Raw genomic sequence first — 25,802 nt, 5'->3', positions numbered from 1 at the left:
TTTTTCACCACCCAACTAACATGCCCCTCCACCTTCAGAGATCTACAGACACAAACGCCAAGGCCCCTTTGTTCCTCAGAACTTCCTAGTGTCATGCCATTCATTGAATACTTTCTTGTCAAATTACTCCTTCCAATGTGTATTACCTCACATTTTTCAAAGTTAAAATCCATCTGCCATTTATCTGCCCATTTGACCATCTCGTCTATATCTTCTGGTAACCCAAGACACTCAACCTCACTGTTAACCACCCGGCCAATCTTTGTGTCATCCACAAACTTACTAATCCTACCCCCCACATAGTCATCTATGTTGATATATAAAAATGACAAATAATAGGGGACCCAGCACAGATCCCTGCGGTACGCCACTGGACACTGGCTTCCAGTCACTAAAACAGCCTTCTGTCATCACCCTCTGTCTCCTACAACTAAGCCAATTTCGAATCCACCTTATCAAATTACCCTGTATCCCATGTGCATTTGCCTTCTTTATAAGTCTCCCATGTGGGACCTTGTCAAAGGCTTTGCTGAAATCCATATAAACTACATCAACTACACTACCCTCATCTACACACCTGGTCACCTCCTCAAAAAATTCAATCAAATTTGTTAGAAAGGACCTCCCTCTGACAAAGCCATGCTGACTATCCCTGATCAAACCTTGCCTCTCCAAGTGCCTCTCCTTCAGAATTTTCTCCAATAGTTTCCTTATCACTGACGTGAGCCTCACAGGCCTGCAGTTCCCTGACTTATCTCTACAACCCTTCTTAAATAGCAGAACCACATTAGCTGTTCTCCAGTCCTCTGGCACCTCCCCAGTGGCCAGAGAGGAATAAAAAATTTGGATCAGAGCCCCTGCGACCTCCTCCCTTGCCTCCCTCAGCAGTCTGGGACACAAATCGTCCAGACCTGGAGTTCAATACGATCTGCCAGTCTTTGGGATGTATGGCCTACATACCTAGCATCACACTGGCACTGAAATTCATATACCACATTACTCATTTGTGTGATAGGCAGAATGTCTTTTTGGCTTGACGGCAGCATCCTATTAGTGGTGAATACCACTTGTGTTGCTACTGTATAGTAGCAGCATGAAACAGTGAGCTTCACCTGTTTTTTAAAATTTTTAAGATACCTTGCCCTTCCAGGGTAATCTCAAGTCGACTGGGCACTTTTCAGGGCTGAAAGTGACAGCCTTGGCTTCAACAAAAAAAATGTATCTTTTTTCAGTAATACTGAAAAAGAAATCATTGGGCTCTTTGCATTTTTTGTTAAAAGTGAGGGTGAACAGGGGAGGTAGATTTGTGAAACAGTAGATAGTGGAGAAATGAAGTGAGGAGGGAACCATTCGGAACCATTATATCAAATATAATGATTTATATTTGTGCTCATTGAAGTGAGGAAATAGGATACATTCTACTTTAGGCATCCCCAGGCAGCATTCATTACTCCCAGGTCAGCCACTCCACAGCCAGATGCAGACCAAGTGCACTTCATTCAGCAAGGTGTCTTAATGATTGATGATTGCACAATGTTCAGCACCATTCGCGACTCCTCAGATACTGAAGTGGTCCATGTCCATTGTGCAAGTTAGAGTGTGGATAGAAGAATGAGAAGAGTTTAAGTTCATTGAGGATGGAATTGGGAATGGTGCATTGGAATAGTCAAACCTAGAGTAACATAGGAATTTATGAAGGTTTCAAAAGCAGATGAACTGAGCCAAGGGCGATGTTAGGGGATGCTACAGAGGTGGAAGTAGGTAGTCTTGGTCATGGTGCAGACATATGGCAATTTCTATCAAAACATATATATATATATTATATACATTATATATACACATATATATATATATATATATATACACACATACACACACACACACACACACACACACATATATCTAAATATATAAGTGAGAATCTGTATTATGGTGCCATTGGTTGTGGGAAAAATGTTGGCTAGTATACCAGGAGAACTGCCCTGGGCTTCTTCCAGTAGCATGATGCAATCATTATTTCTATCTGAGAGGGTAGACAGGGCTTTAGTTTAATATCTGATTTGGAAGATTGAAGCTATCTGCTTTGGCTGCCACCACAGGCTCCATACACCTGCTACCGATTGCATCCTTTACTCAGACATTTTTCTGACGCACTACAATGAGGAAGGCCAGCAGCACATTGGAAACCTGAAGGTTTTCTCAATGTGCTTGTCAGTGGATTTTTAACCTAGCCACTGTATTTGCACCTGCTGACGACAGTCTCTTTCAGCTCCACTATTTAAAGAGATCCTGTGAAGATCATATTTAAGCACTGTGTAGGTGTTTTGAATTAAGCCATACCTGCACAGATGAGGCTTGATGGAAAGGCGGAGCTACACTTCAGCGGTGCATTCCTGAAGATGATGCTGTGGGCTCTAAAGGCCCTCAAGGAGATGCTCTTCCTCATGGCCAGGGGAAGCAGTGGCATAGTGGTAATGTCAGTAGTAATAATCCTGTAATCATACGTAGTGTTAATCCGGGGGCCCCGGCAAATGCTCTGGAGACACGGGCCAGAATTTCACCCACGTCGGGCGGGCTCGGTGGAGGCGGGCGGAGGTGGTCAGGACGCCGACCGCCACCCTTGATTGGGTGTGGAAGACGATTCTGCAACCGTAAGGTTGGACGGGCAGTGAAAATTCCAAGTTAATTGATCGTTTAATGGCCTTAACAACCCTTTTAATTGTTGGTGGGTGTACTGCCGACTTCGGCGCATACCTGCTGATTGAAATTATGCGCGACTGCGCATTGACATCAGGACGCTTGCCAAACGTAAATGGCACGTGCCTGCCCATCGAGCTAAATATTTTACCCATGGGTTCAAATCCCACCACGGCAGCTGGTGGAATTTAAATTCAGTTAATAAATCTGGAATTAAAAAGCTAGCCTCATAATAGTGACCATGAAACCATTGTTGATTGTCGTAAAAATCCACCTGGTTTTCAGGGAAGGGAATTTGCTGTCCTCACCGGGTCTGGTCTATAAGTGACTCCAGATCTACAGCAATGTGGTTGACTCTTAAATGCCCTCTGAAATGGCCTAGCAAACCACTCAGTTTTATCAAACCACTATGAAGCCTACAAAAAGGAAAGATACCAGACGAACCACGCAGCATCAACGAAGGCACTGAAAACGATGGCAAATCCATCCCTGTCGACCTTGCAAAGTCCTCCTTACTAATATCTGGGGGCTTTTGCCAAAATTGAGAGAGCTGCCCCACAGACTAGTCAAGCAACAGCCTGACATAATCATCCTCACGGAATCATACCTTACAGATAGTGTTCCAGACACTGCCATCACCTTCTCTGCATATGTCCTGTCCCACCAGCAGGATAGGCCCAGCACAGGTGGCTACATAGTGGCACATTGTCAGGATGGAGTTGCCCTGGGACTTCTCAACCTCGACTCCAGACCACATGAAGTCTCATGGCATCAGGTCAAACATGGGCAAGGAAACCTCCTGCTGATTACCATTCACCATCCCGCTCAGCTGATGAATCAGTGCTCCTCCATGTTGAACATTACTTGGAGGAAGCACTGAGTGTGGCAAAGGCACAGAATGTACCCTGAGTGAGGGGCTTCAATATCCATCACTAAGAGTGGCTCAGTCACCCCACTATAGACTGAGCTGGCCAAGTCCTAAAGGACATAGTTGCTAGACTGGCTCTACGGCATGTGGTGAGATAGTCCATGATAGTATTGGTGAGAGTGACCAGACCTTGTGGAGACAAAGTTCTGCCTTCACATTGAGCTTCCATCATGTTGTGTGGCACTACAATTATGCTAAATGGGATAGATTTCGATCTAGCAACTCAAAACTGTGGGCCATCAGCAGCAGCAGAATTGTACACAACCACAATTTGTCACCTCATGGCCTGGCATATCCCCTACTCTACCATTACCATCAAACCGGAGGATCAAACCTGGTTCAATGAAGAGTGCAGCAGGGCATGCCAGGAGCAGTACCAGGCATACCAAAAAATGAGGTATCAATCTGCTGAAGCTACAACACAGGACAACTTGCATATCAAACATTGAAAGCAGCATGTGATGGACAAAGCTAAACAATCCCACAACCAACGCATCAGATCTAAGTTCTGCAGCCCTGCCACATCCAGTCATGAATGGTGGAGTTAAACAACTCACTGGAGGAGGAAACTCCACAAATACCCTCATTCTCAATGATGAGGGAACCCAGAACATCAGTGCAAAAGAAAAGAAAAAAAAATGCATTTTCTACAGCTGAGTTTACTTGAGGATAGGGTGGGTGCAAATCTGATCTTACTAATGAATATTTTTAGGTTTTGAAGGAATTTTCGCTGCCTGCATCAATAGTTTCAGGATATAGGTCAATCCTGCTGGGGAGGAGAGATAGTTATTAGCATGCGCCTTATCCACTATCACTCAATCCTTTCTTGCTTCTCTCCTACACTGAGTTAATGACAAGTTCTTATCTTCTGTGCATCCATTCTCCTTTCACCTCACCATTCACATTGAGCTATGCTTTCAGTTGCCTCAGTCACAAGCTTAGGAATTCCCTTCCAAAAACCCTCTGTCTCCCTTCCTCCCCCTCCTTCTTCAGACCCTTCTTAAAACCTATCCCTTTGACCAAGCTTTCTGACACCACTTCTAATAACATTTGGCTCTGCATTTTCCTGTGTTAAAGATATTATATAAACACAGGCTGATTTTATTGCTGTTTCTGTGTCTGATTTTTTACTGGAATAATTTAGCAAACGGGCAGTGAATTGAAATTTTATTTTCGTGATTGTTAAAATTGCTGATGCATCTGGTAGAAAACACAAATAAATGCTTTAAAATGTCGAAGAGCGTGAATAATTTGATATCTATTTTGACTGTATGATGTAAAAAGCTATCGTTAAAAACTAATTCACAATTTGCAAAACAATAAGACAGGTGATGCAAAAAGCAAGGTTAGATCATGAAAGCAAAAATATGAGTAACATTCAAGAGGCAGAATTTTCCCTGAATTGCACTAAGTGCATTGGCAGGAGTGAAAAACAATGCTTTTCCTGCCAGCCGCAACGGCGGAATTTTGCACAGTATCATCTGCTCCCTGCAACCTCATTAATAATAGATGCATGGGAAGCAAGTCGGATCGCTGGCAGCCGGCCTTGGATTTTCCCACCATGCCATCACCCCAGCACTTCAGCACTCCATGCGCCATATTTAAAGTGCAACAGAGCACAGCATACGTCATGCCTACAGACCTGCATGCGACAACTGGCTCCAAAAGCCAGGAAGACAGTAGCCTCCAAATGCACTGACACCTCACTGGAGTGCCTTTTGGATGCTGTTGAGGCCCACCACGAGCCCTTTACAACCACCCTGGCCACAGGAAAATCACGATAGTCACCAATCTGGCCTGGGAGGCGGAGCCAGTGGTGGTCAGTACCAACGGAGCACAGGGGAGGTCAACCATCCAGTGCAGGAAAAGGATGAATGATCTTATCCATTCTGTCAGGGTAAGTCAACCACCTCATCACTCTCAACACATACTAACAAACCCATCACACATCCACAGGGATCTCACACCTCAAGGGACAACACCATTAACTCTCACACACACCCTCACATCCCCATCAGGCTCATACCCTCTGGAGCTCGCCTCCTCATCCCGTCCATGGCTCTACTCACAACTCAAGAATCCCATGCAGTGCCATGCACCTGCTCACACTCTCTCCATGCAGGAAAAGCTGGCTCACAACATGAGGGAGAAATGCCAGACTGGAGCTGATATGGCCTGCATTATGCCCCTCACTCACTTTGAGGAGCGTGCCATCGCACTGACTGGTGAGGATGTGGACCGTTCCTGCAGTGACAGAGAGGTCAGCAGCGAATGCCCACATGAGGACCCTGCACCACATCATCCCTCTCTCAATGCAACTGTGAGTGCTCCGTCTCCTGTTTCTGACTCTGCTGCCATGCACTAATTATCTCTACTCTGGCTCACAGGGAGCTCTGCCAAGCAACTGACACCCTCAGCCGGCCAGTCCCTCAGCTCCATCCACATCCTCATCTCCAGCCAAGAGGACACCTCCTCCATTGAAGAGCTCAAACTACGTAGTCTGGAAGATCAGTCACAGCTCTTACCCACACCCTCAACCAGTGCAGAGACATGCACCTCAGTGGGACCTAGATCTAGAGCAGGCTTGGGTTCACAATCTGGTGGTCACTCAGGGATCTCAGAGGCTGCCTGCTCCTTTCAAGTCCCCTTTGCCTTTGAATCCCTCAACCTCATCCTCCGTCACAGCAGGGGGAGCATCTAGCCTACAGGAGGACAACCAAAGCAAGTTGGGGCCCTCCAAGCCTCAGCTCTCCAGCAGGCACTTGCCGAAGTGACCAGCGACAACAGGGCCAACCTCTGCACAGCTGCCTCCACCCTGCTGTGGATGTCAGGGCAGCAACTAGAAGTGGTAGGCCTAGTAAAGCCAAGTAATTTTGATCACAAGTGGTGGCATGGGCAAACACATTTTGTCACTTTATAATCTGAAAATCTATTCACTTTCCCTGAATAATGTTCACCAGTCCTCCCCCTGCATCCCCCACCTACCACTAGCACCACAAGGCACAAGTCAGGAGTGTGATGGAATACTACCCACTTGCCTGGATGAGTGCAGCTCCCACAACACTCAAGAAGCTTGACACCACCCAGGACAAAGCAGCCCACTTGATTGGCACAAACATTCACTCCTTCCACCACCAACGCACAGTGGCAGCAATGTGTACCATTTACAAGATAGGTATGGAAAACAGGCAGAAGGAATGTGATATAATTAAAGAAATTATTGTAGAAAGGGAGGAGGTTCTAAGTGGTCTGGCAGGCTTAAAAGTCAGTAAATCTCCAGGCCCAGATGAAATGTATCCCAGGCTGTTGGGTGAGGCAAGGGAGGAGATAGCAGGGGCGCTGGCAATAATTTTCAATACCTCTCTGGCCACAGAAGAGGTGCCAGAGGACTGGAGGACAGCCAATGTGGTACCGTTATTCAAGAAGAGAGGTAGGGATAAATCAGGGAACTACAAGCCAATCAGTCTAACTTCAGTGGTGGGGAAACTATTGGAAGCAATTCCGAGGGATGGAATTAATCTACACTTGGAGAGGCAGGGATTAATCAAAGACAGTCAGCATGGTTTTGTTAAGGGGAGGTCATGCCTGACCAATTTGATTGAGTTTTTCAAAGAGGTGATCAGGTGTGTAGATGAGGGTAATGCATTTGACGCAGTCACTTGGACCTCAACAAGGCTTTTGATAAGGTCCCGCATGGGAGACTGATAATGAAGGTAAGAGCCCATGGGATCCAAGGCAATCTGGAAAATTGGATCCAGAATTGGCTGAGTGGCAGGAAGCAGAGGGTGATGGTCGAGGGGTGTTTTGGTGACTGGATGCCTGTGTCCAGTGGGGTTCAACAGGGATTGTTGTTGTGTCCCTTGCTCTTTGTGATATATATAAACGATTAAGACTTGAATGTGGGAGGGTTGATCAGTAAATTCACGGATGACACAAAAATTGGTGGGGTGGTAAATAGTGAGGAGGATAGCCTTAGATTACAGGAGGATATGGACAGGCTGGACAGGTGGGCTGATCAATGGCAAATGGAATTTATCCTGATAAGTGTGAGGTGGCACAAACAAGCCACGGGAATACACGATCAATGGTAAGACCCTGGGAAGTACTGAGGATTAGAGGGACCTTGGTGTGCATGTCCACCGGTCCTTTAAGGTAGCAGAACAGATAGATAAGATGGTTAAGAAGGCATATGGGATACTTGCCTTTATTAGCTGAGGCATAGAATATAAGAGCAGGGAGGTTATGCTGGAGCTGTATAAAATGCTGGTTAGGCCACAGCTAAAGAAGTGCATGCAGTTCTGGAATCCGCATTATAGGAAAGATGTGATTGCACTAGAGAGAATGCAGAGGAGATTTACCTGGATGTTGCCTTGGCTGGAGATTTTAGTTATGAGGAGAGATTGGATAGATTGGGATTATTTTTGCTGGAGCAGAGGAGATTGAGGGGGGACATGATTGAGGGGTATAAAATTATGAGGAGCATAGTTCGGGTAGACAGGAAGGAACTTTTCTCCTTGGTGGAGGGATAAATAATCAGGGGGCATAGATTTAAGGTAAGGGGCAGGAGGTTTAGATGGGGTGTGAGGAAGAATGTTTTCACCCAGAGGGTGGTGGCAATCTGGAACTCACTGCCTGAAAGGGTGGTAGAGGCAGAAACCCTCATAACATTTAAGAAGTATTTGGATGTGCACTTGCGATGCCATGGCACACAAGGCTATGAGCCTAGTGCTGGAAAATGGGATTAGCATAGTTCAGTACAGCGCAGACTCAATGAGCCGAAGGGCATTTTTCTGTCCTGTAGACCTTTATGACTCTATGACTCTATGGGGGGATCTTCCAGTCGGCGAGCGGATGCAGGGCCCGCTCACCAACGCGTAAAATGATGCGGGATGACGTCGGGTGGAACTCCTGACGTCACCTCGCATCATTTCCATTTTCAAGTCGGTGGGGGCACAGCCGAGTCAGCTGTGCATCTGCCGACCTGTCAATGGCCTATTGAGACCATTTAAAAAGTAATTAACCTCATTAATGGACCTGCCCATCCTTAAGGTTGGCGGGCAGGCCAGGAGCCCCGGCGGGCTTAAGAAAAAGCATGAAACCTCATCCACGGGCGGGATGAGGTTTCATGAGGGTTTTTAAATACTTAATAAAGGTTTCAGTAAAAGTGATGGACATGTCCCAACTCATGTGACAGTGTCACATGAGGGGACATGTCAGGGAAATGTTATCATTTGCTTACCATTTTTAAATTTGGAGCTGATCTCCCTGAGGCAGCATTTAGCCTCAGGGAGATCAGTGCGCACTCTCGCACGCATGCCTGAGGGAATACCCCCCCACCGCCCGCACAGGATGCGCTATGTGCTTCCTGTCAGATGTCACGCTGGGCGGGCCTTAATTGGCATGCCCACGAAATGCCTCCAGCATCTTCTTTTCCTTGGAACTCTGTGATCTGAACAAGGCCCAAAAGGTGAATCCCCATTTCTGCACATCTCGCTTGTCCAGACATTCCCTGTACCACCGTGTTTTCCCACCAGCGTAATGGTAAACCGGGTGTGGGGGGACGATTCAGGTCAGGCTTTACTTTGCATTCCATTAGCAGGACGCAAATCAGTTTCACGCCAGCCTCCAGTGGGCAGAAACTATCGGATGATCCTGCTGTAATTTCACCGTGGCGTAAAGCCGATTTCTGTCCCTCCCGCCGAATTTTCTCACCTATCTGCCATGACGCCCATCACAAATGGGAGCTGAAATCCCAGACAAAGTATTACAAAATTTTTACAGCATATAAACAGGCCACTCGGCACAATAGGTGCAAGCTGGTGTTTATGCTGCTTATGAGTTCACTTCCACCATCTATAACAAACCTCATCAGCAATCCCTTCTGTTCCTTTTTCCCTAACGTTCATATTTAGCTTCTGCTTAGTCAACAAGTTCTATGGGGGCTGTTCCAGTGACAAACTGAATAACTAGGTCTGTAGAGAGGGCTTTAAACTAAATAGTGGGAGGGGGGGGGGGGGGGGGGGGGTTCTGGAGAGGGGTTACGTAGGTTTACAAAGCAAAAGGATATGGCATCCTTGCAGGGCAGCTATTTAGGTAATGGTACCCAAAGTGTGACAGGAAGGGACAGAGTGTACAAACATAAAAAAACAGCAGCAAATAGGATCAAAGGGGAAAAAAATGGTAAAAAGGCAAAATTAATGGCTCTTTACTTAAATGCACATAAATAAAACAAAACAAATGAATTAACGGCATAAATAGAAGTTATTGGGTATGATCTTATAGCTGTTACAGAGACGTGGATACAAGGAGACCAAAGCTGGGAACTAAATATTCAGAGGTATGTGACTTTTCGAAAGGACAGGCAGGAAGGAAAGGGCGGTGGCGTAGCTTTTTTAGTAAGAGATGAATAAGTACGATAGCAAGAAAGGATCTTGGATCAGAAGATGTAGAATCCATATGGGTGGAGGTAAGAAATAACAAGAGGAAGAAGACACTGGTGGGAGTAGTGGCCCCCTGACAGTAGCTATACTCTAGGTCAGAGAATAAATCAGGAGATAATGAGGGCATGTAAAAAAGGCAGTACATTAATCATGGATGACTCTAATCTTCATGTAGGTTGGGAAAATCAAATTGACAGAGTAGACACAAGCAAGAATTCATAGAGCGTATTCGGGACAGTTTCTTAGAACAATATGTTGTGAATCCAACCAGGCATCAGGCTATTTTGGATCTGGTAATGTGTAATGAGGCAGGTTTAATAAATAATCTTAGAGTAAAGGATCGCCTAGGGAAGTGACCATAACATGGTAGAATTTAGCATTCAGTTTGAGGTGAGAAACTTGGGTGGGAAACAACTGTGCTAAACTTAAATAAGGGTAATTACAAAGGATTGAGGGCAGTGTTGGCTAGAGTGGCTGGGAAAGCAGCTTAACAGAAAAGATGATTGATGAACAATGACAGACGTTTAAGAAAGTATTTCATGACTCTCAACAAAGGTATACCCCAGTGAGAAAGAAGGATTCGAGGGAGGGGATAAACTAGCCATGGTTAACCAAGGAAGTTAAGGACAGTATCAAATTGAAAGAAAAAAACACCCAGTGTAGCAAAGATTAGTGGTAAGCCAGGGGATTGGGAAAGTTTTAAAAACCAACAAAAGATAACCAGAAAAATAATAAAGAGGGAGAAAATAAACTTTGAGTGTAAACTAGCAAGTAATATAAAAATGGACTGTAAAAGCTTCTTTAAATATGTAAAAAGGAAGGGAGAGTTCAAAGTGAACAAAGGCCCTTTAGAGAATAAGGCTGGGGAAATAAAAGTGGGGAATGAGGAAATGGCAGAGGAGTTGAATAAATACTTTGCTTTAGTCTTCACAATAGAAGACACTAATAGCATTCCAAAAATACTAAATAATCAAGGGGCAAAAGGGTCGGGGGAGGAAATAAATACAATAACTATCACTAGAGAAAAAGTACTAGGGAAACTAATGGGGCTAAAGGCCAATAAGTCCCCTGGACCTGATGAGTTGCATCCTAGGATATTAAAGAAAGTAGCTACAGAGATAGTGGATGTTCTAGCAGTAATCTTCCAAGAATCCCTAGGTTCTGGAAAAGTCCCAGAGGATTAGAGAACAGCCAGTATAACACCCTTATCCATAAAGGGAGGGAGACAAAAAACAGGTAACTATAGGCCAGTTCACTTAACATCTGTCATTGGGAAAATGTTGGAGTCTATTATAAAGGATGTAATAGCAGAGCATTTAGAAATGCATAATCTAATCAAGCAGAGATAGCATGGCTTCATGAAGGGGAAATCATGTCTAATACATTTAATAGAATTCTTTGAGGAGGTAACAAGTAGGATAGATAAAGGGGAACCAGTAGACATAATATATTTGGATTGCCAAAAGGCGTTTGATAAGGTACCGCACATAAGGCTACTTAATAAGATAAGAGTCCATGGTGTTGGGGGTAGTATATTAGCATCGATAGAGGATTGGCTATAGAAGACAAAGAGTTGGGATAAGGGGGCATTTTTGGAATGGCAAGCTGTAACTAATGGAGTGCCACAGGGATCAGTGCTGGGTCCTCAACTATTTACAATATATATTCATAACTTAAATGAGGGAGTGAATGTACTATCGCCAAGTTTGCGGATGACACAAAAATAGATGGGAAGGCAAGTGGTGAGGATGACACAAGGAGTCTACAGAGTGATATCGACAGGTTAAGTGGCTGGGCAAAAACTTGGCGGTTGGAATATAATGTGGGAAAATGTGACATTATGCACTTTGGCAGGAAGAATAGAGGAGCTGAATATTATTTAAATGGAGAAAGACTGCAGAAAGCTGCAGCACAGAGGGATTTGGGAGTCTTTGTGCATGAATCCCAAAAAGCTAACTTAGAAGTTCAGTAATAGGGAAGGCAAATGGAATGTTGGCCTTTGTTTCAAAGGGAATGGAGTATAAAAATAGGGAAGCCTTGCTAAAACTATACAAGGACCACACCTAGAATACTGTGAACAATTTTGGTCCCCTTATCTAAGCAAAGATATTCTGGTATTGGCGGCAGTCCAGAGAAGGTTCACTAGATTGATCCTGGGTATGGAGGGATTTTCTTATGAGGAGAGGTTGAGTAGGTTGGGGCTATATTTATTGGAATTTAGAAGAATGAGAGGTGACCTTAATGAAACGTATGAGATTCTTAGGGGGCTTGACAGGGTAGATGCTGAGAGGTTATTTCTCCTTTTGGGAGAGTCTAGGACCAGAGGGCATAATCTCAGAGTAAGGGGGCACCCATTTAAAATGGGTAATGAGAAATGGGGAGGAATTTCTTCTCTCAGAGGGTAGTGAATCTTTAGACGTCTTTACCACAGAGGGCTGTAGAGGCTGGGTTGTTAAATATACTCAAGGCTGAGATAGACAGATTTTTAATCAGTAAAGGAATCAAGGGTTACGGAGAAAAGGCAGGAAAGTGGAGTTGAGGATTATCAGGTCAGCCATGATCTGATTGAATGATGGAACAGACTCAATGGGCCAAATGGCCTCCTTCTGCTCCTACATCTTACGGTCTAATGGACTCTTAAATGCCCTCTCAACAAGTGCTGGTCCAGCCAGTGATGCCCACATCCCACAAATAATAAAGAAAAATTCCTTTTTGGACTTGTTAGTGAACATCTTAAATTTATGGCCCAAAATTACTGTCTAGTCTGCAAATGGATATTTCTGCTCCATTTCTGCTCTATCAATCCCTTTGATAATCTTAAGGACCTCTATCAGGCCACCCTCAGTCTTCTCTTCTCCAGAGACAAGAGCCCCCAGTCTGTTTGATTATTCTCATAGCTATAACCTCCCAATTCTGGCATTATTCTAGTAAATGACTTATGCATCTTCTCCAATCCTTCTATAATATAATACAGATATTCCCCATTTATAACACTTTCTAATAGCAGGATTTCAATTTAGTGCGGTTTGTAATTTAGGAATCTTACTCAAATAGCACTGCCTCCATTGTTGTTCCAGCAGTTACTGTGCATGTACCAAGAACTGTGTAGTAACTGCACATGCTCAGTCTGTTTTAAACACTTCCCACTGCCCCTCACTCTTCATGGCTTGCTGTTTCCTCCCTCCTTCCTGCTCACTGCTTCCTTCTCCCTCTCCCTCCCACTCACTGCTTTCCTCTCACTCCCTCCCACTCGCCACCTGTCACTCCATCTCCCACCCACACGCCACTTCCTTCTCCTTCCCTCCCACTTGCCGCTTTCCGCTCCCTCTCGCTCACTGCTTCCCTCTCTCTCTCTTTCTCTCCCACTCACCCTGCCTTCTCGGTCTCCACCCTGCTCACCACCTCCCACTCCCTCCCTCCCACTCCCTGCTTCCCATTCCTTCCCTCCCGTTTGCTGCCTCTCTCTCCCTCCCTTTGACTCCCTACTTCCCTCTCCCTCCTGCTCACTGCTTCCCTCCCCTTCCCGCCTGCTCACCCCTGCCCTCTCCCTCTCTATTCCCTCTCTTTACCTCCCACTTGCTGCTTCCCTCACCCTCTCCATAGAACCATAGAACACTACAGCACAGAAAACGGGCCATTCGGCCCTTCTAGTCTATGCCGAAATATTATTCCGCTAGTCCCATTGACCTGCACCTAGTCCATAACCCTCCAGACCTCTCCCATCCATGTATCTATCTAATTTATTCTTAAAACTTAGGAGTGAGCCCGCATTTACCACGCCAGATGGTAGCTCGTTCCACACTCTCACCACTCTCTGAGTGAAGAAGTTCCCCCTAATGTTACCCTTAAACCATTCCCCTTTCACCCTAAGGCCATGTCCTCTCGTGTTTATTTCTCCTAATCTAAGTGGAAAGAGCCTACTCGCATTTACTCTGTCTATACCCCTCACAATTTTGTAAACTTCTATCAAATCTCCCCTCATTCTTCTACACTCCAAGGAATAAAGTCCTAACCTGTTTAATCTTTCCCTGTAACTCAACTCCTTAAGACCCGGCAACATCCTAGTAAATCTTCTCTGCACTCTTTCAATCTTACTGATATCCTTCCTGTAGTTAGGTGACCAGAACTGAACACAATACGCCAAAGTTGGCCTCACCAATGTCTTATACAACCTCACCATAACATCCCAACTCCTATACTCAATACTTTGATTTATGAAGGCCAGTATGCCAAAAGCTTTCTTTACAACCTTGTCTACTTGTGATGTCACTTTCAGGGAATTATGTATCTGAACTCCCAGATCCTTTTGTTCCTCCGCACTCCTCAGTGCCCATACTGTGTATGTCCTACCTTGGTTTGACCTTCCAAAATGTAACACCTCACACTTTTCCGCATTAAATTCCATCTGCCATTTTCTGGCCCATTTTTCCAGTTGGTCCAGATCTCTCTGCAAGCTTTGAAAGCCTTCCTCGCTGTCCACAACGCCACCAATCTTAGTGTCATCAGCAAACTTGCTGATCCAATTCACCACATTATCATCCAAATCATTGATATAGACAACAAACAACAATGGTCCCAGTACAGATCCCTGAGGCACACCACTAGTCACAGACCTCCAGCGTAAGAAGCAATCATCCACTACCACTCTCTGTCTTCTCCCACACAGCCAATTTCGAAACAAAAACAGAATTACCTGGAAAAACTCAGCAGGTCTGGCAGCATCGGCGGAGAAGAAAAGAGTTGACGTTTCGAGTCCTCATGACCCTTCAGCAGAACTCGAATCCAGTTTACAACCTCTCCATGGATACCAAGTGTCTGAACCTTCTGAACTAACCTCCCATGTGGGACCTTGTCAAAGGTAAGGTCCTCTCACTCGCCACTTTGCTCTCCCTCTCTTTTCCTTCTGACTGCCACTTCCCTCTCCCTCCCTCCTGCTTTCTGCTTCCTTCACCCTTCCTCCCTCCTGGCAAGAGGGAGCAAGGCGCAGCAAAGGGGAGGAAGAAGGCAGTGGCAAGAGAGAGGGAATAGTAAGGGGCATGCAGGAGGGAGGGAAAGGGAAACGCTGAGCGGGTGGGAACCGGGAAAGGGAAGCAGAGAGCGGGAGGGAGTCAGAAGAGGGAAATAGCGAGTGGAAGGGAGCAAGAGGTGGTTGAGAAGGAGTTGGAAGTGTGGGAGTTAAGTTAGTAAGGGTAGTAAGTTAGTAAGAGTAGTAAGTTAGCAAGAGTGGTAAGTTAGTAAGAGTTGCAAGTAAAAAGAGGATTTTTTTGTCAGTTAGGCAATTAATAGGTTTTTCATGTAAAAATTACAAGTCAGGAGCATTACCCATTCCTATCACTTTCTTATAGGAAAGTGATTTTTGCTTAGCACATATTCATTTAGCGCACACTTATTTTTAGAAATGCTAAATGATGGAAAGCTGACTGGAGACCAGAACAGTTCACAGCACTCCAAGTATGGTCTAACCAAGGTTCTATCCAAGCTGAATAGAACTTATTTGCTTTTTATTTCAATCCCTCTGGAAATAAACCCAGTGCTTTTTTTTAATGGTTTTATTAACCTGTGTCGCTACTTTTATTGATGTACGTATCCGTAGCTCCTCTGCTAATTGCAAGCCCCTCTGCTGTATTAACTATACCCTACAATTTGGCGTCATCTTCAAAATTTGGAATTGTCCAATTCCTTATTCCAAATTAGTTATGTTAATGGCGAACAACAGAGGTCCCAACACAGATCCTTGTGGAACACACTTACCACCATTTGCCAATTTGAGCCTTTAGCCCCTCCTCTTTGGTTCATTTTATTTTGTCCCACTACTTGTCCCCAATTCTAAATATTCTGATCTTAGTCATGAGTCTACTGTGCAGTGCCTTATTGAGGCCTTTTGGAAATCCAAATATATGCATTACAGCATTACTCTTATTTATCCTTTCTGTCACTTCTTCAAAGAATTCAATAAGGTTAGTCAAACAATTTACATTTGGATGTCTGTTAAGAGCAAGAATGTGAAAGGCACAAGGAAATTCATTACCTACTGTCTTGAAGCGAATTGGGCTAATGATGCATTACAAAATTTGGCAGTGCATTCACACAATACAGATTTAGGGAGTAGATTAATAGTTATTGACCCTAATCCCCTACTTTGAGAGTGCTAAACTATTAAAAGCTCTTTTCTGCATTTTTGAAAAAAATCAATAATATTCATTTGCTACAAAACAATTAGTTTGATTTTTCTAGTTTTAAAATTGACATTTAATTGAGTCAAATAGAATATAATTACTTTTCCATTCTGTTCTCTCCAGCTCATAATCAGCATATTATAATGCTACCTGTTGGAGATGTAATTTAAATCCATTTAAAACAAAGGCAAAAATACCTAGGAGACAGTTGGCACATGTACACTTTCATCTCTGTGACCTGCAATAAGTCCAGACAAGATTGAAGGAATGTAAGTCTTCCCTTTATGTTGGCTGTAATAAACTTTTCTTATGACTTTTCTGGTTCCTGGTGGGTATGGATTCATAACACAAAACTGTTCTTAATTCAGCACCAATTAGCAATAATTGGCAGTCTCAGGCAGACATGGCTTAAAGATTATTGGTTTACATGATGGAAAATATAATCTGGTTCAAAATAGAGTGTTCTGCAATTATGGTAGAAAATATCAAAGTCCTACAAAAAATGTTTTCAATATATTCAATTTTTTGAGCTTAAAAAGCCAATTTCATCAATAATTGTTCCTCTTCAATATTTAATGCCAATTTTTGTCTCAGCAAGAAAAAAACTCAGGAATGCTCCCCATTATATATTAACTCATTGTGAATATTATGCTTAAATTTGTTTAGCTATTGCAGTGGGGAAATAAACTTTCCTTAAATTATCAAATATAAAGAATAGTTATTTCATAACAATTGTTGCCACTGATTTAAGCAACTAAATTATGAGGTGTTTCACAATTTTTGAGGGAGATCACTTCTTCATTTTTCCTGAAAATTATACTTGTCAATAATATTGATACCATTACAGTGAATATGCCACAATATAATCTCCCAGGAAGAATATCTTTGACTGACAACTGAATGGAGCATACCTGCTTTTATTGTTGGCCCGACATCTAGCCATGAATGAAAAACACTTTCCAACTCACTATTATACTTCTGTGACTTTGCTCCTCTAAGTGCGGAATGATAGAGGTAGCATTGGCACTGATTTTCACCAACTCCTATTCTCCCTGTCCTGCACTTCTTGAAGACCTGAAGCATTCATTGTTGAAAAGGCCTGCCCTCTTCTGCCAGACTTCCTTTAGGACAGTTGCTCCAATTGCAGACTTAACAACCCCCTTTGTGAACAAAAGCTACTAATTCCCCCTCTCGTTTTTTTGTGCCAATTATTTTAGATCTGTGTTGGTGGTGGTGTGTTACACCAGGGCATCCAAGTTGCTGTGGCAACTTGCAGGGAGCAGTCTTGAGCTGTTGATAGTGATGGTAGCAGCTCCAACTTTCTTTCCATCATATGAATGACCAGGAATCTCCCCCTCTCTTACTGCCTGCTATTGGCACATGTTGGAAGGATTTGCAGGTTGATAATCAAGCTGTTTGGTCACATTATGGGCACACCCTTCTTGGCCATCAAGTCCTGGTGGGGGTCTCGAACCCAGAGCTTCTGACTCAGAGGGACACTACCCACTGCACCACAAGACCTCCATTTTGAATCTGTGACCTTTGGATCCACTTGCCAGAGGAAAGAATTTCTTTCTGCTTGTTTCATCAAAACCACTTAAAATTTTGAATACCTCTATTAGATTTCCCCTAAATCTTTTCTGCTCTCAAAGGAGCAATTTTAGTTTTCCAAGTCACTCCACATAACTGAAGTCCCTCATCCCTGGTATCATGCTGGCAAATCTCCTTTGCACATTCTCCAATGATTTTGCATGACTTTGATGTATTCAATGCCTCTATTTAGAAAGCCAAGTACCACAGTTGCTTTCCTAACTAGCTTAGGAAAGCATATGGGATACTTGGCTTTCTAAATAGAGGCAACTTGTCCTCTCACCTTCAACGATTTGTGTAAAGGCATTTTCAGGTCCATCTCCCCCGTAAAAATAGCACCATTCAGGTCATCCTGCCTCTCCATCTTGTGCAGTACTTCACACTTATCGCCACCATAATGCAGTAACCACGTGTCTTCCCATTTCAATAACCATTTATATCCGCCTGAAGTCTGCTACTACTCTGCTCATTATTCTGCTTATTATGTTGCTAGGGACTTAAGAACATAAGAATCATGAGCAAGAGTAGACCATATGGCCCAGTGAGCCTACTCCGTCGTATAATAAGGTCATGGATGAACTTCTATGTCAACCTTACTTTCCTGCCCAATTCTTATATCCCTTGCTTGCCTTAGTACCAAAAAAATCTATCGATCTGTGTCTTGAGAATATTCATTGACTGAGAATTTACAGTCATTGAAGCAGAGAATTGCAAAGGTTCACAACCCTTTGAGTGAAGAAATTTCTCCTCATCTCAGTCCTAAATGGCTGCCACATTATCCTTAGAACATGAACCCTTGTTCTCTCCAGCCAGGGGAAGCAGCCTTTCAGCCTGTCAAGCCTTCTAAGAATGTTATATGTTTCAATGTAATCACCGCTCATTCTTCTAAACTCCAGAGAAGATAGACTTATTTTCTTCATTCTCTTTCATAGGCTTTATTCTCTTCATTCGACAGCCCTCTCATCTCAGGATTTCATCAATTAGACATTTGTTGCACCCTTTCTAAGGCCAGTCTACACTTCCTTAGGTAAGGAGACCAAAACTGTACACACTACTTCAGGTATAGGGCTGAATCGTACCAGATTTGCACTATGTGTGGTAGCTGGCAGGTAAAATGATGTTTTACCTGCTGGCTGCAATGGCAGCTTCTCACGCCGTATTATCCCAAACCTGCCACATTAATTATGCATTCCCTGGTGTAAGGAACATATCTTTTCATTCTGTCAGAATGCCGTAAAGAACATATATTTTCATTTTCTGTTGGACTGTGGATTAAAATTACAATGGCTGCAGTTTGAAAGACATGTCCACTGGAACAAGATGACAGACATATATATTGTTGCAGTCTTGGAACAGAGTGTGCCATGAAAGACAGGACAGTGCCAAAAAGGGGCCAAGGGAACTGCCTGGCAACAATGTTTTAATTGGCTCCTGAAGAGGTGACCAGGTTTTGTGTGAGACTAGTGCAGCAAATAGCTCCTAGCCTGAAAGGAACAAGACCTAAAACCTTTTTCTCCTGTGTGTGGAAGATTCCAATAATTCCACAATAATAGCTAGTTGTTGTTTTCTTCTCATATCTCTATAACCGGCTCTCTCTCTGAAAACCTCTGTCAAGAGGCAAAGGGAAACTCACTGTTAGAGACATTGAAAGACAACTACTCAACCAGTGAACTAAATACTGAAAGTGCTGGAAGACCAATTTGTGTCATCAACAAGAACTGAAAGGAATTTGGAAGACATCAGTCAAAATCAACCCATCGAATCCTGCACTCCAGAATTAGTGCTGTTTTATCCCACCCTTAAAATCCATGTTTTTGAGTATCTTATGTGTCTTGCACGTGTATGTTTAGGGATTTAAGAAGGGGTAGAGCTTAGGTTATAGCGTTAGAAATTAGCAATTCATATTTTTTTCTTTTGCCACTGGTTAATGACAGTTTGCTCAATAAACAGTTATTTACTTATTAAGTTTACAAACCTTGTATTTGTATTCTGTTAGCCTAAATTAAACAGTTAGTAGAATTGTAGCAATCTGGTGCTTTGATCAAACTTTTTCAAGTTTGTCACGGCTCAGGGAACAGTGAGGCTTGATATTACAGTGCACTATTCCCAGGGAGCTGTGACAAAGTTTGGGGACTCGGGTCCGGGATATTTTGATACAAAAGATAATGACAATTTGTGTCTAGATTTAGTAAGTAATAAAAGCTAAAAAGAAACACCAGGTTTGGACTGTCAAAAATAAGATGGTACTGAAAATTGCTAAAGCTTTCTTGCGAGTGTAAGAGATGTCCCTGACAATTTTACAATGGGACCCAAAAGCCAGGTTAATCAAATTGGCAAGTAAATTAAGATTGGAATTGCCTGCCAAAGCTAGGGAGGCAGAGATAATTGAAGAGATGACACAACATTTGAAATTGGAAGGAATACCTGAGAGACCAAGTTTTCAAGGGGTGGTTCATTGGAATGGGCTCAAATTCAGTTGCAAATAAAAAAATTGGAACTAGAGGCAACAGAAAAAGAAAGGGCATTCCAAAGGGAACAGGCTGAAAGGGCATTCAAAAGGGAACAGGCACAAAAGGAAAGAGAAAGGACGTTTCAAAGGGAGTTAGAAATTGCAAAGTTAGAAAAGGAGGAAAGAGAAAAAGAGAGACAGAATTCCAGCTTAAAATGCTGACAGTTGAAAAAGAGGTGAGGCAGGACTTATTTCCAGGTCAAAGGCCAGTGGGGAGATGTTTAAATTTTTGTGAGCTCTTCCAAAGTTTGAGGAAAGGGATTTTGAAGTTTTCTTTATTTCATTTGAGAAGGCAGCTAAACAGATGAACTGGCCAAAGGGAAACTGGACATTGTTCATGCAGAGCAAATTGCCAGGTAGAGCACAGGAAATTTATGCTTCACTGTCAGAGCAGGTTTCTAGGATTATGATGTGGTGAAAAACGTAATTTTGAGTGCATATGAATTGGTCCCTGAAGCATACAGACAAAACTTTTTGAAATTTAAGGAAACAGCCTAGACAACTTACATTCAATTTGAAAGGATTAAGCAAAGTAATTTTGACAGGTGGATATGAGCATTAAAAGTTGAAACTACCTATGCAGTTCTCAGAGAGACCATTCTCTTGGAAGAATTTAAAAACTCCCTACCTTCTGTAATATGAAACCATGTTGAGGACCAAAGGTTTGCAACTGCTAGACAGGCAGCAGTAAGGGCTGACGATTATGAGCTGATCCATAAAACTAAACCTTTATTCCATCACCCCCATGAACTTGAAAAGGAAAGAAAGTGGGAGAGTGAATGGAAGGCAAGTAGCCAGGGTAAAGAATGGATAGCTGAGAATACCTTGAAATCTCCTTCCCAGATCAGGAAGGAAGGTACTGAGGGTGCAGGTGAAACTCGAAGGCCTAAGTGTTTTTATTGTAATAAAGTGGAATTTGTGAGGGAAGCCCATGTGACTTATTGGAGTTTGTAAGAGTGAGTCCCTGCCTTATGGTTGGTCTTGTAGGTAGAGTCCTGCCCATGAGCCCCCCCTAAAAATGCTGTGGTGCTGTCTGCGAAATCTGGCGCTGATGACTGTGAGTGCTGCCCGAAGCAAAATAGGCAAACAAACCTCGAAGTCCTGAGCGAAGTGCAGCTTGCCTGGTGCATGTCACTTATGTGCAGCTGTGAAACACATCGGCGTGCAATTGTGCCAATGTGGGCAGGAGATTCAGCGTGGGGGGATGAGTCTAGAGGGCTAGCCTTATAATGAAATGCAGATGTATTACAATGAGGTTCCCAACGTCTGATGGCGGGTAACACGCCCCACCATCAGCGGGCTGAGCGGACAATCACAAACTGGTTTTACAATATTGTGAAACTGGTCTTCTCACCATATGGTCCGCCCACGCTGCTGAGCACGCCTGATGCCAGCGGGCATGGACAATTCTGCCCAAAGTCTCGCCAAAACTATATATAATTCCAGAATGACTTCCTTACTCTTCTATTCCAACCCACTTGCATTAAATGCTAACATACCATTTGCCTTCTTAATTGTTTGCTGAACCTTCATGTTAACTTACTTTTCCTTTACAAGGACTCATAAGTCCCTCAGAATATCATCATTTATTAGTTGCTGATCTTTTAAAATATGTTCTGCTTTCCCATTCTTTCTATCAAAGTTAATAACCTCTCCACATTACAATCCATCTGCCACCTCCTTGCCCAATTACTTAACTGATCTTTATCCTTTTTCAGCCGCTTTATGTCGTCCTCACAGCCCCTAGATTTTTACGATCTATAAACTTAATATAGATTTTAAATAGCCGTCACCCAAGCGCTGATTGCTGTGGCAATCCTCCCTCAACTGCACTGCTGCTCCTTTTTAAACTGGTTGGGTTCCTCCCTCAATGCTCCACACCGCCTTCTGCCAGGATACTAGGCATTGACCTTCCTGATGCACTGTGCATGGTTGCATACTAGGATGTTAAGGGAGTGGAATTTCTTTTGGTTTCAGTACACCTCAAAGTTGAAATGTAATGCCCACAATGCAAACAGTGTGCAGTCAATGGCACCCCACAGCATGGGGAAGTCTGCAATCTTGGTGAAGCTGTGTTCTCACTCTGCCTGCCTGTCTCTAACAAGAGGCAATGAAATGTATTGAGATTCTCAGTAGAACTTTAGTGATCTCCCTTATCCAACATCGGACAACAAACTGAAATGTTGCAAATATCACCTGCTCCAAACTGGAATGAGTCAGAAATAGAGCAGTTCAAGGCCACTATCACCTGGAGATGCCGTTCATGCCCTGTCCTGTTATGAAACTGCAGTTGTGGCTGCAACAAGTGGCAGATTTCAGTAAGGACATCTTTAGTGAAACAGACACTTCTGATACACTGTTCCTCACTGAGGTTCAGAGAATTGCTCACCAAACCTCTTGGACAAATATGGTTCCTACTGAGAACCTTCTCCTCCTTCTCCTCCTCCCTCTTCTAATAAGATATACAATTCAGCATCATCTCTGCTCATTCTTCTTGCCATGCTGTAGGTCAAGGGGACTGCATGTTACTGTACCCATGCCTGGGAGCTAATACTTTGTATAGAATTCTTGAAGCCAGAAAAAAGCCATGCAGCTCATGCCACACCACTTCCTGCAGACTTCAGCAACATTAGGCAACTCTGGAAACCACCAACCACTTCTACACTTGCTGTAACAGCCAACTAAAATCAATCAGCAATGGAAGATTAAAGTAGTTGCTGTTCATTTTAAAAAGCACGAGTAGGGTTTTTTTGCCTGCAGCTGAACATGTGCTCAACTCTGCAAAGTTAAGAAAGTGTATTAAATGGAGCATTGAGCTTGAAAATAACAGCACTGGTATCAAATCTGTACTGCATGCTTCATGAATGCAGGCTGACTGGCACTAGAAAAAATGGGTGCTAGCATTGAATTTACCGACCCAAGCCTCTGAAATTAAAAACAGTCTGATCTATATTGTGAGCACAAGGTCAGATGACCAGGAATGGATTGAAATGAATCAGCTAAAGAGATCCATACTCCTTTGATTGTTAGAGATTTCCAGTGTTGCACTCAGTGCAAGCAAAGATAATATATTTAATTTTAATATTTATCGTTTTGGTCTAAATAGTGTAAAGCGGGATTTACAAACGATCTACCAGGCCATCAATTTTATTGCAGTCAGGGTTGCTGTGTTTCCCTTGCTAGTTCTCGATTGTTAGTAGTTGCAGCTTTGTCTATAGTGATTAATGATGGAGCAGGACCATACAGTAACCCAATAGCTGAACTAAAATATTGCCACTTTATCCATGTGCTTGTGATTTTACCTTTGTGGATGGCAATCTTTGCTAAAGGTCATTAATGTTCATCTGAGTCGAATATATTATCTTCAAAATGTTACACACATGCATTCTCTCTGACTCTGATGTCAAAAGCTATTTGAAAGAGGTTAGCAAGATGTGTATTTGAAACATATTGTTAGCCTCATGAAACCATTGTATTGCTTAACCAATCAATAAAAGTTTCCAATGCAGGAGATCACACATTTAACTGTAGTTTCACTTTAAAGATAATTTCATTTCAGAAAATTACAGTGATGCAAATGTCTTAAATTATGTGAAGGGAAGAATTTTGCTGTTGGCGTGCGGGGGCGGGCCCGACAGGCCAACATGTAAAATGACGTGCGGTGACATCGGGTGTGTGTCCCGACATCACTATGCGCCATTGCGATATTTTGGAGGCCGGGCATGCTATGACTTCGGAAGCACACCCGCCATCAATTAACGGGCGATGCAGCTGCCTTAATATGTCAGACGTGCAATGCCGAAGGAGGTTCCGTCTCTCAAGGGAGACAGTGACCTCCAACTGTCAGATGATCGGCCCTGAGATCAGCTCCAACTGTGTGAGTGGACACCCCATGCCAGTGGTGCTGAAGGTCACGGTTGCCCTCAACTTCTATGCCTCTGGCACTTTCCAGGGGTCGGTGGTGATCTTTGTGGAGTCTCCCAGTCAGCTGTCCGCAGTTGCATCAAGCTGGTGACAGACCTTCTGTTCGGCCGTGCGTTGACTTTCATTCATTTCCATTCAGACGAGGCCAGCCAGGCAGAGCGAGCCAGAGGCTTCGCAGCGATTGCCGGTTTTCCCCGCGTCCAGGGCGCAATTGATTGCACACATGTGGCCATCAAGGCACCAGCGGGTGAGCCCGGTGCCTTCATCAACAGGAAAGGATTCCACTCCATGAACGTGCAGATAGTTTATGGCCATTGGATGCAGATTCTGCAAGTCTGTGCAAGGTACCCAGGCAGCTCCCATGACGCCTACGTCCTCAGACACTCCCAGGTGCCGGGGCTCTTCAGTACTCCAGCCTGGCTGGATGGATGGCTGCTGGGTGACAAGGGCTATTCCCTCAAAAGGTGGCTCATGATGCCCCTCCACCATCCAAGAACAGAGGCCAAGCAGTGGTACAACAGGAGCCACGCCTCCACAAGGGCTCTGGTAGAGAGAACCATCGGTCCTCTCAAGATGCGATTCCGATGCCTGGACCATTCGGGGGCGCACTGCAATACCCCCAGATCGTGTGTCGCTGATAGTGGTTGCATGCTGCGCTCTGCACAATCTAGCGCTGGAAAGGGGGGACGCAGTGGAGGAAGAAGATGTAGACGCAGATGCTCCGACTGAACACAATGAGTCCCAGTAGCGAGTCCGAGGATGAGCATGCTCAGGAGAACGCTGAGGGGGTAGACACTGACCCGGGCAACCTCCAGGGAGGCAGGGACACCTGGGAGGCTTTGATCCAACGAACCTTCAGCTAGCCTACCAAAGATGAACCTCCAACACATGCCAAGGCTTCAGGCTCCATACTCGATAACTGAAAGCAACCTCTGCCTGGTTAGGGACATTAACTATGTAACTTGTCAATAAAGCTCAAAGACAAACAAGTCACTCATAACATCATGGGTTCCCGTCCACTTGCAGAACTAATGAGGCACCCAGATGCTTGTTGAGAACCAAAACATTCAATAAGTGCATACTTGCACACAGAAATTAAAGTCCATTAAAAGGTGTTGCGCAGCACACCTACTGCAAAGCAATTGGGGAGCAAAGAAAAACCTCCAGTGATAAGCCTCTGCTGTGCCTAAGGTGATTTACGTTTATGTTTGTGGGTGCTACATCTGGATGCTCCCCCATATTTGGCACTGGCATTGGAGACAGCCTGCTCACTGTACTGTCCTGTTGGCCTTGATGACCTCAGCGGGCGTCCTCTGACCCGTGGAGCCTGTGTTGGCCCAGACTGGGAGGGAGTGGCCAGTGGCAAGACTGGCATCTCCCCAGTCGCCGCAGCCTTATCAGGTGCCACTGTCACTAGCAGACGGGCGGAGGAGCTGCTGCCCTCATCCAGAGCACCCTGAAAGGAACCCGCAAAGATGACAGGCAATTTGTGCGCCAACGTGAGGTCGCTTTGGACATCTCTTCTCACCATTGATGGA

Source organism: Cetorhinus maximus, chromosome 7, assembly GCF_964194155.1.
Source record: "Cetorhinus maximus chromosome 7, sCetMax3.hap1.1, whole genome shotgun sequence".
Taxonomy (NCBI): domain Eukaryota; kingdom Metazoa; phylum Chordata; class Chondrichthyes; order Lamniformes; family Cetorhinidae; genus Cetorhinus; species Cetorhinus maximus.
The sequence above is the reverse complement of the archived record's forward strand: the minus strand, read 5'-3'. Positions refer to the sequence as shown.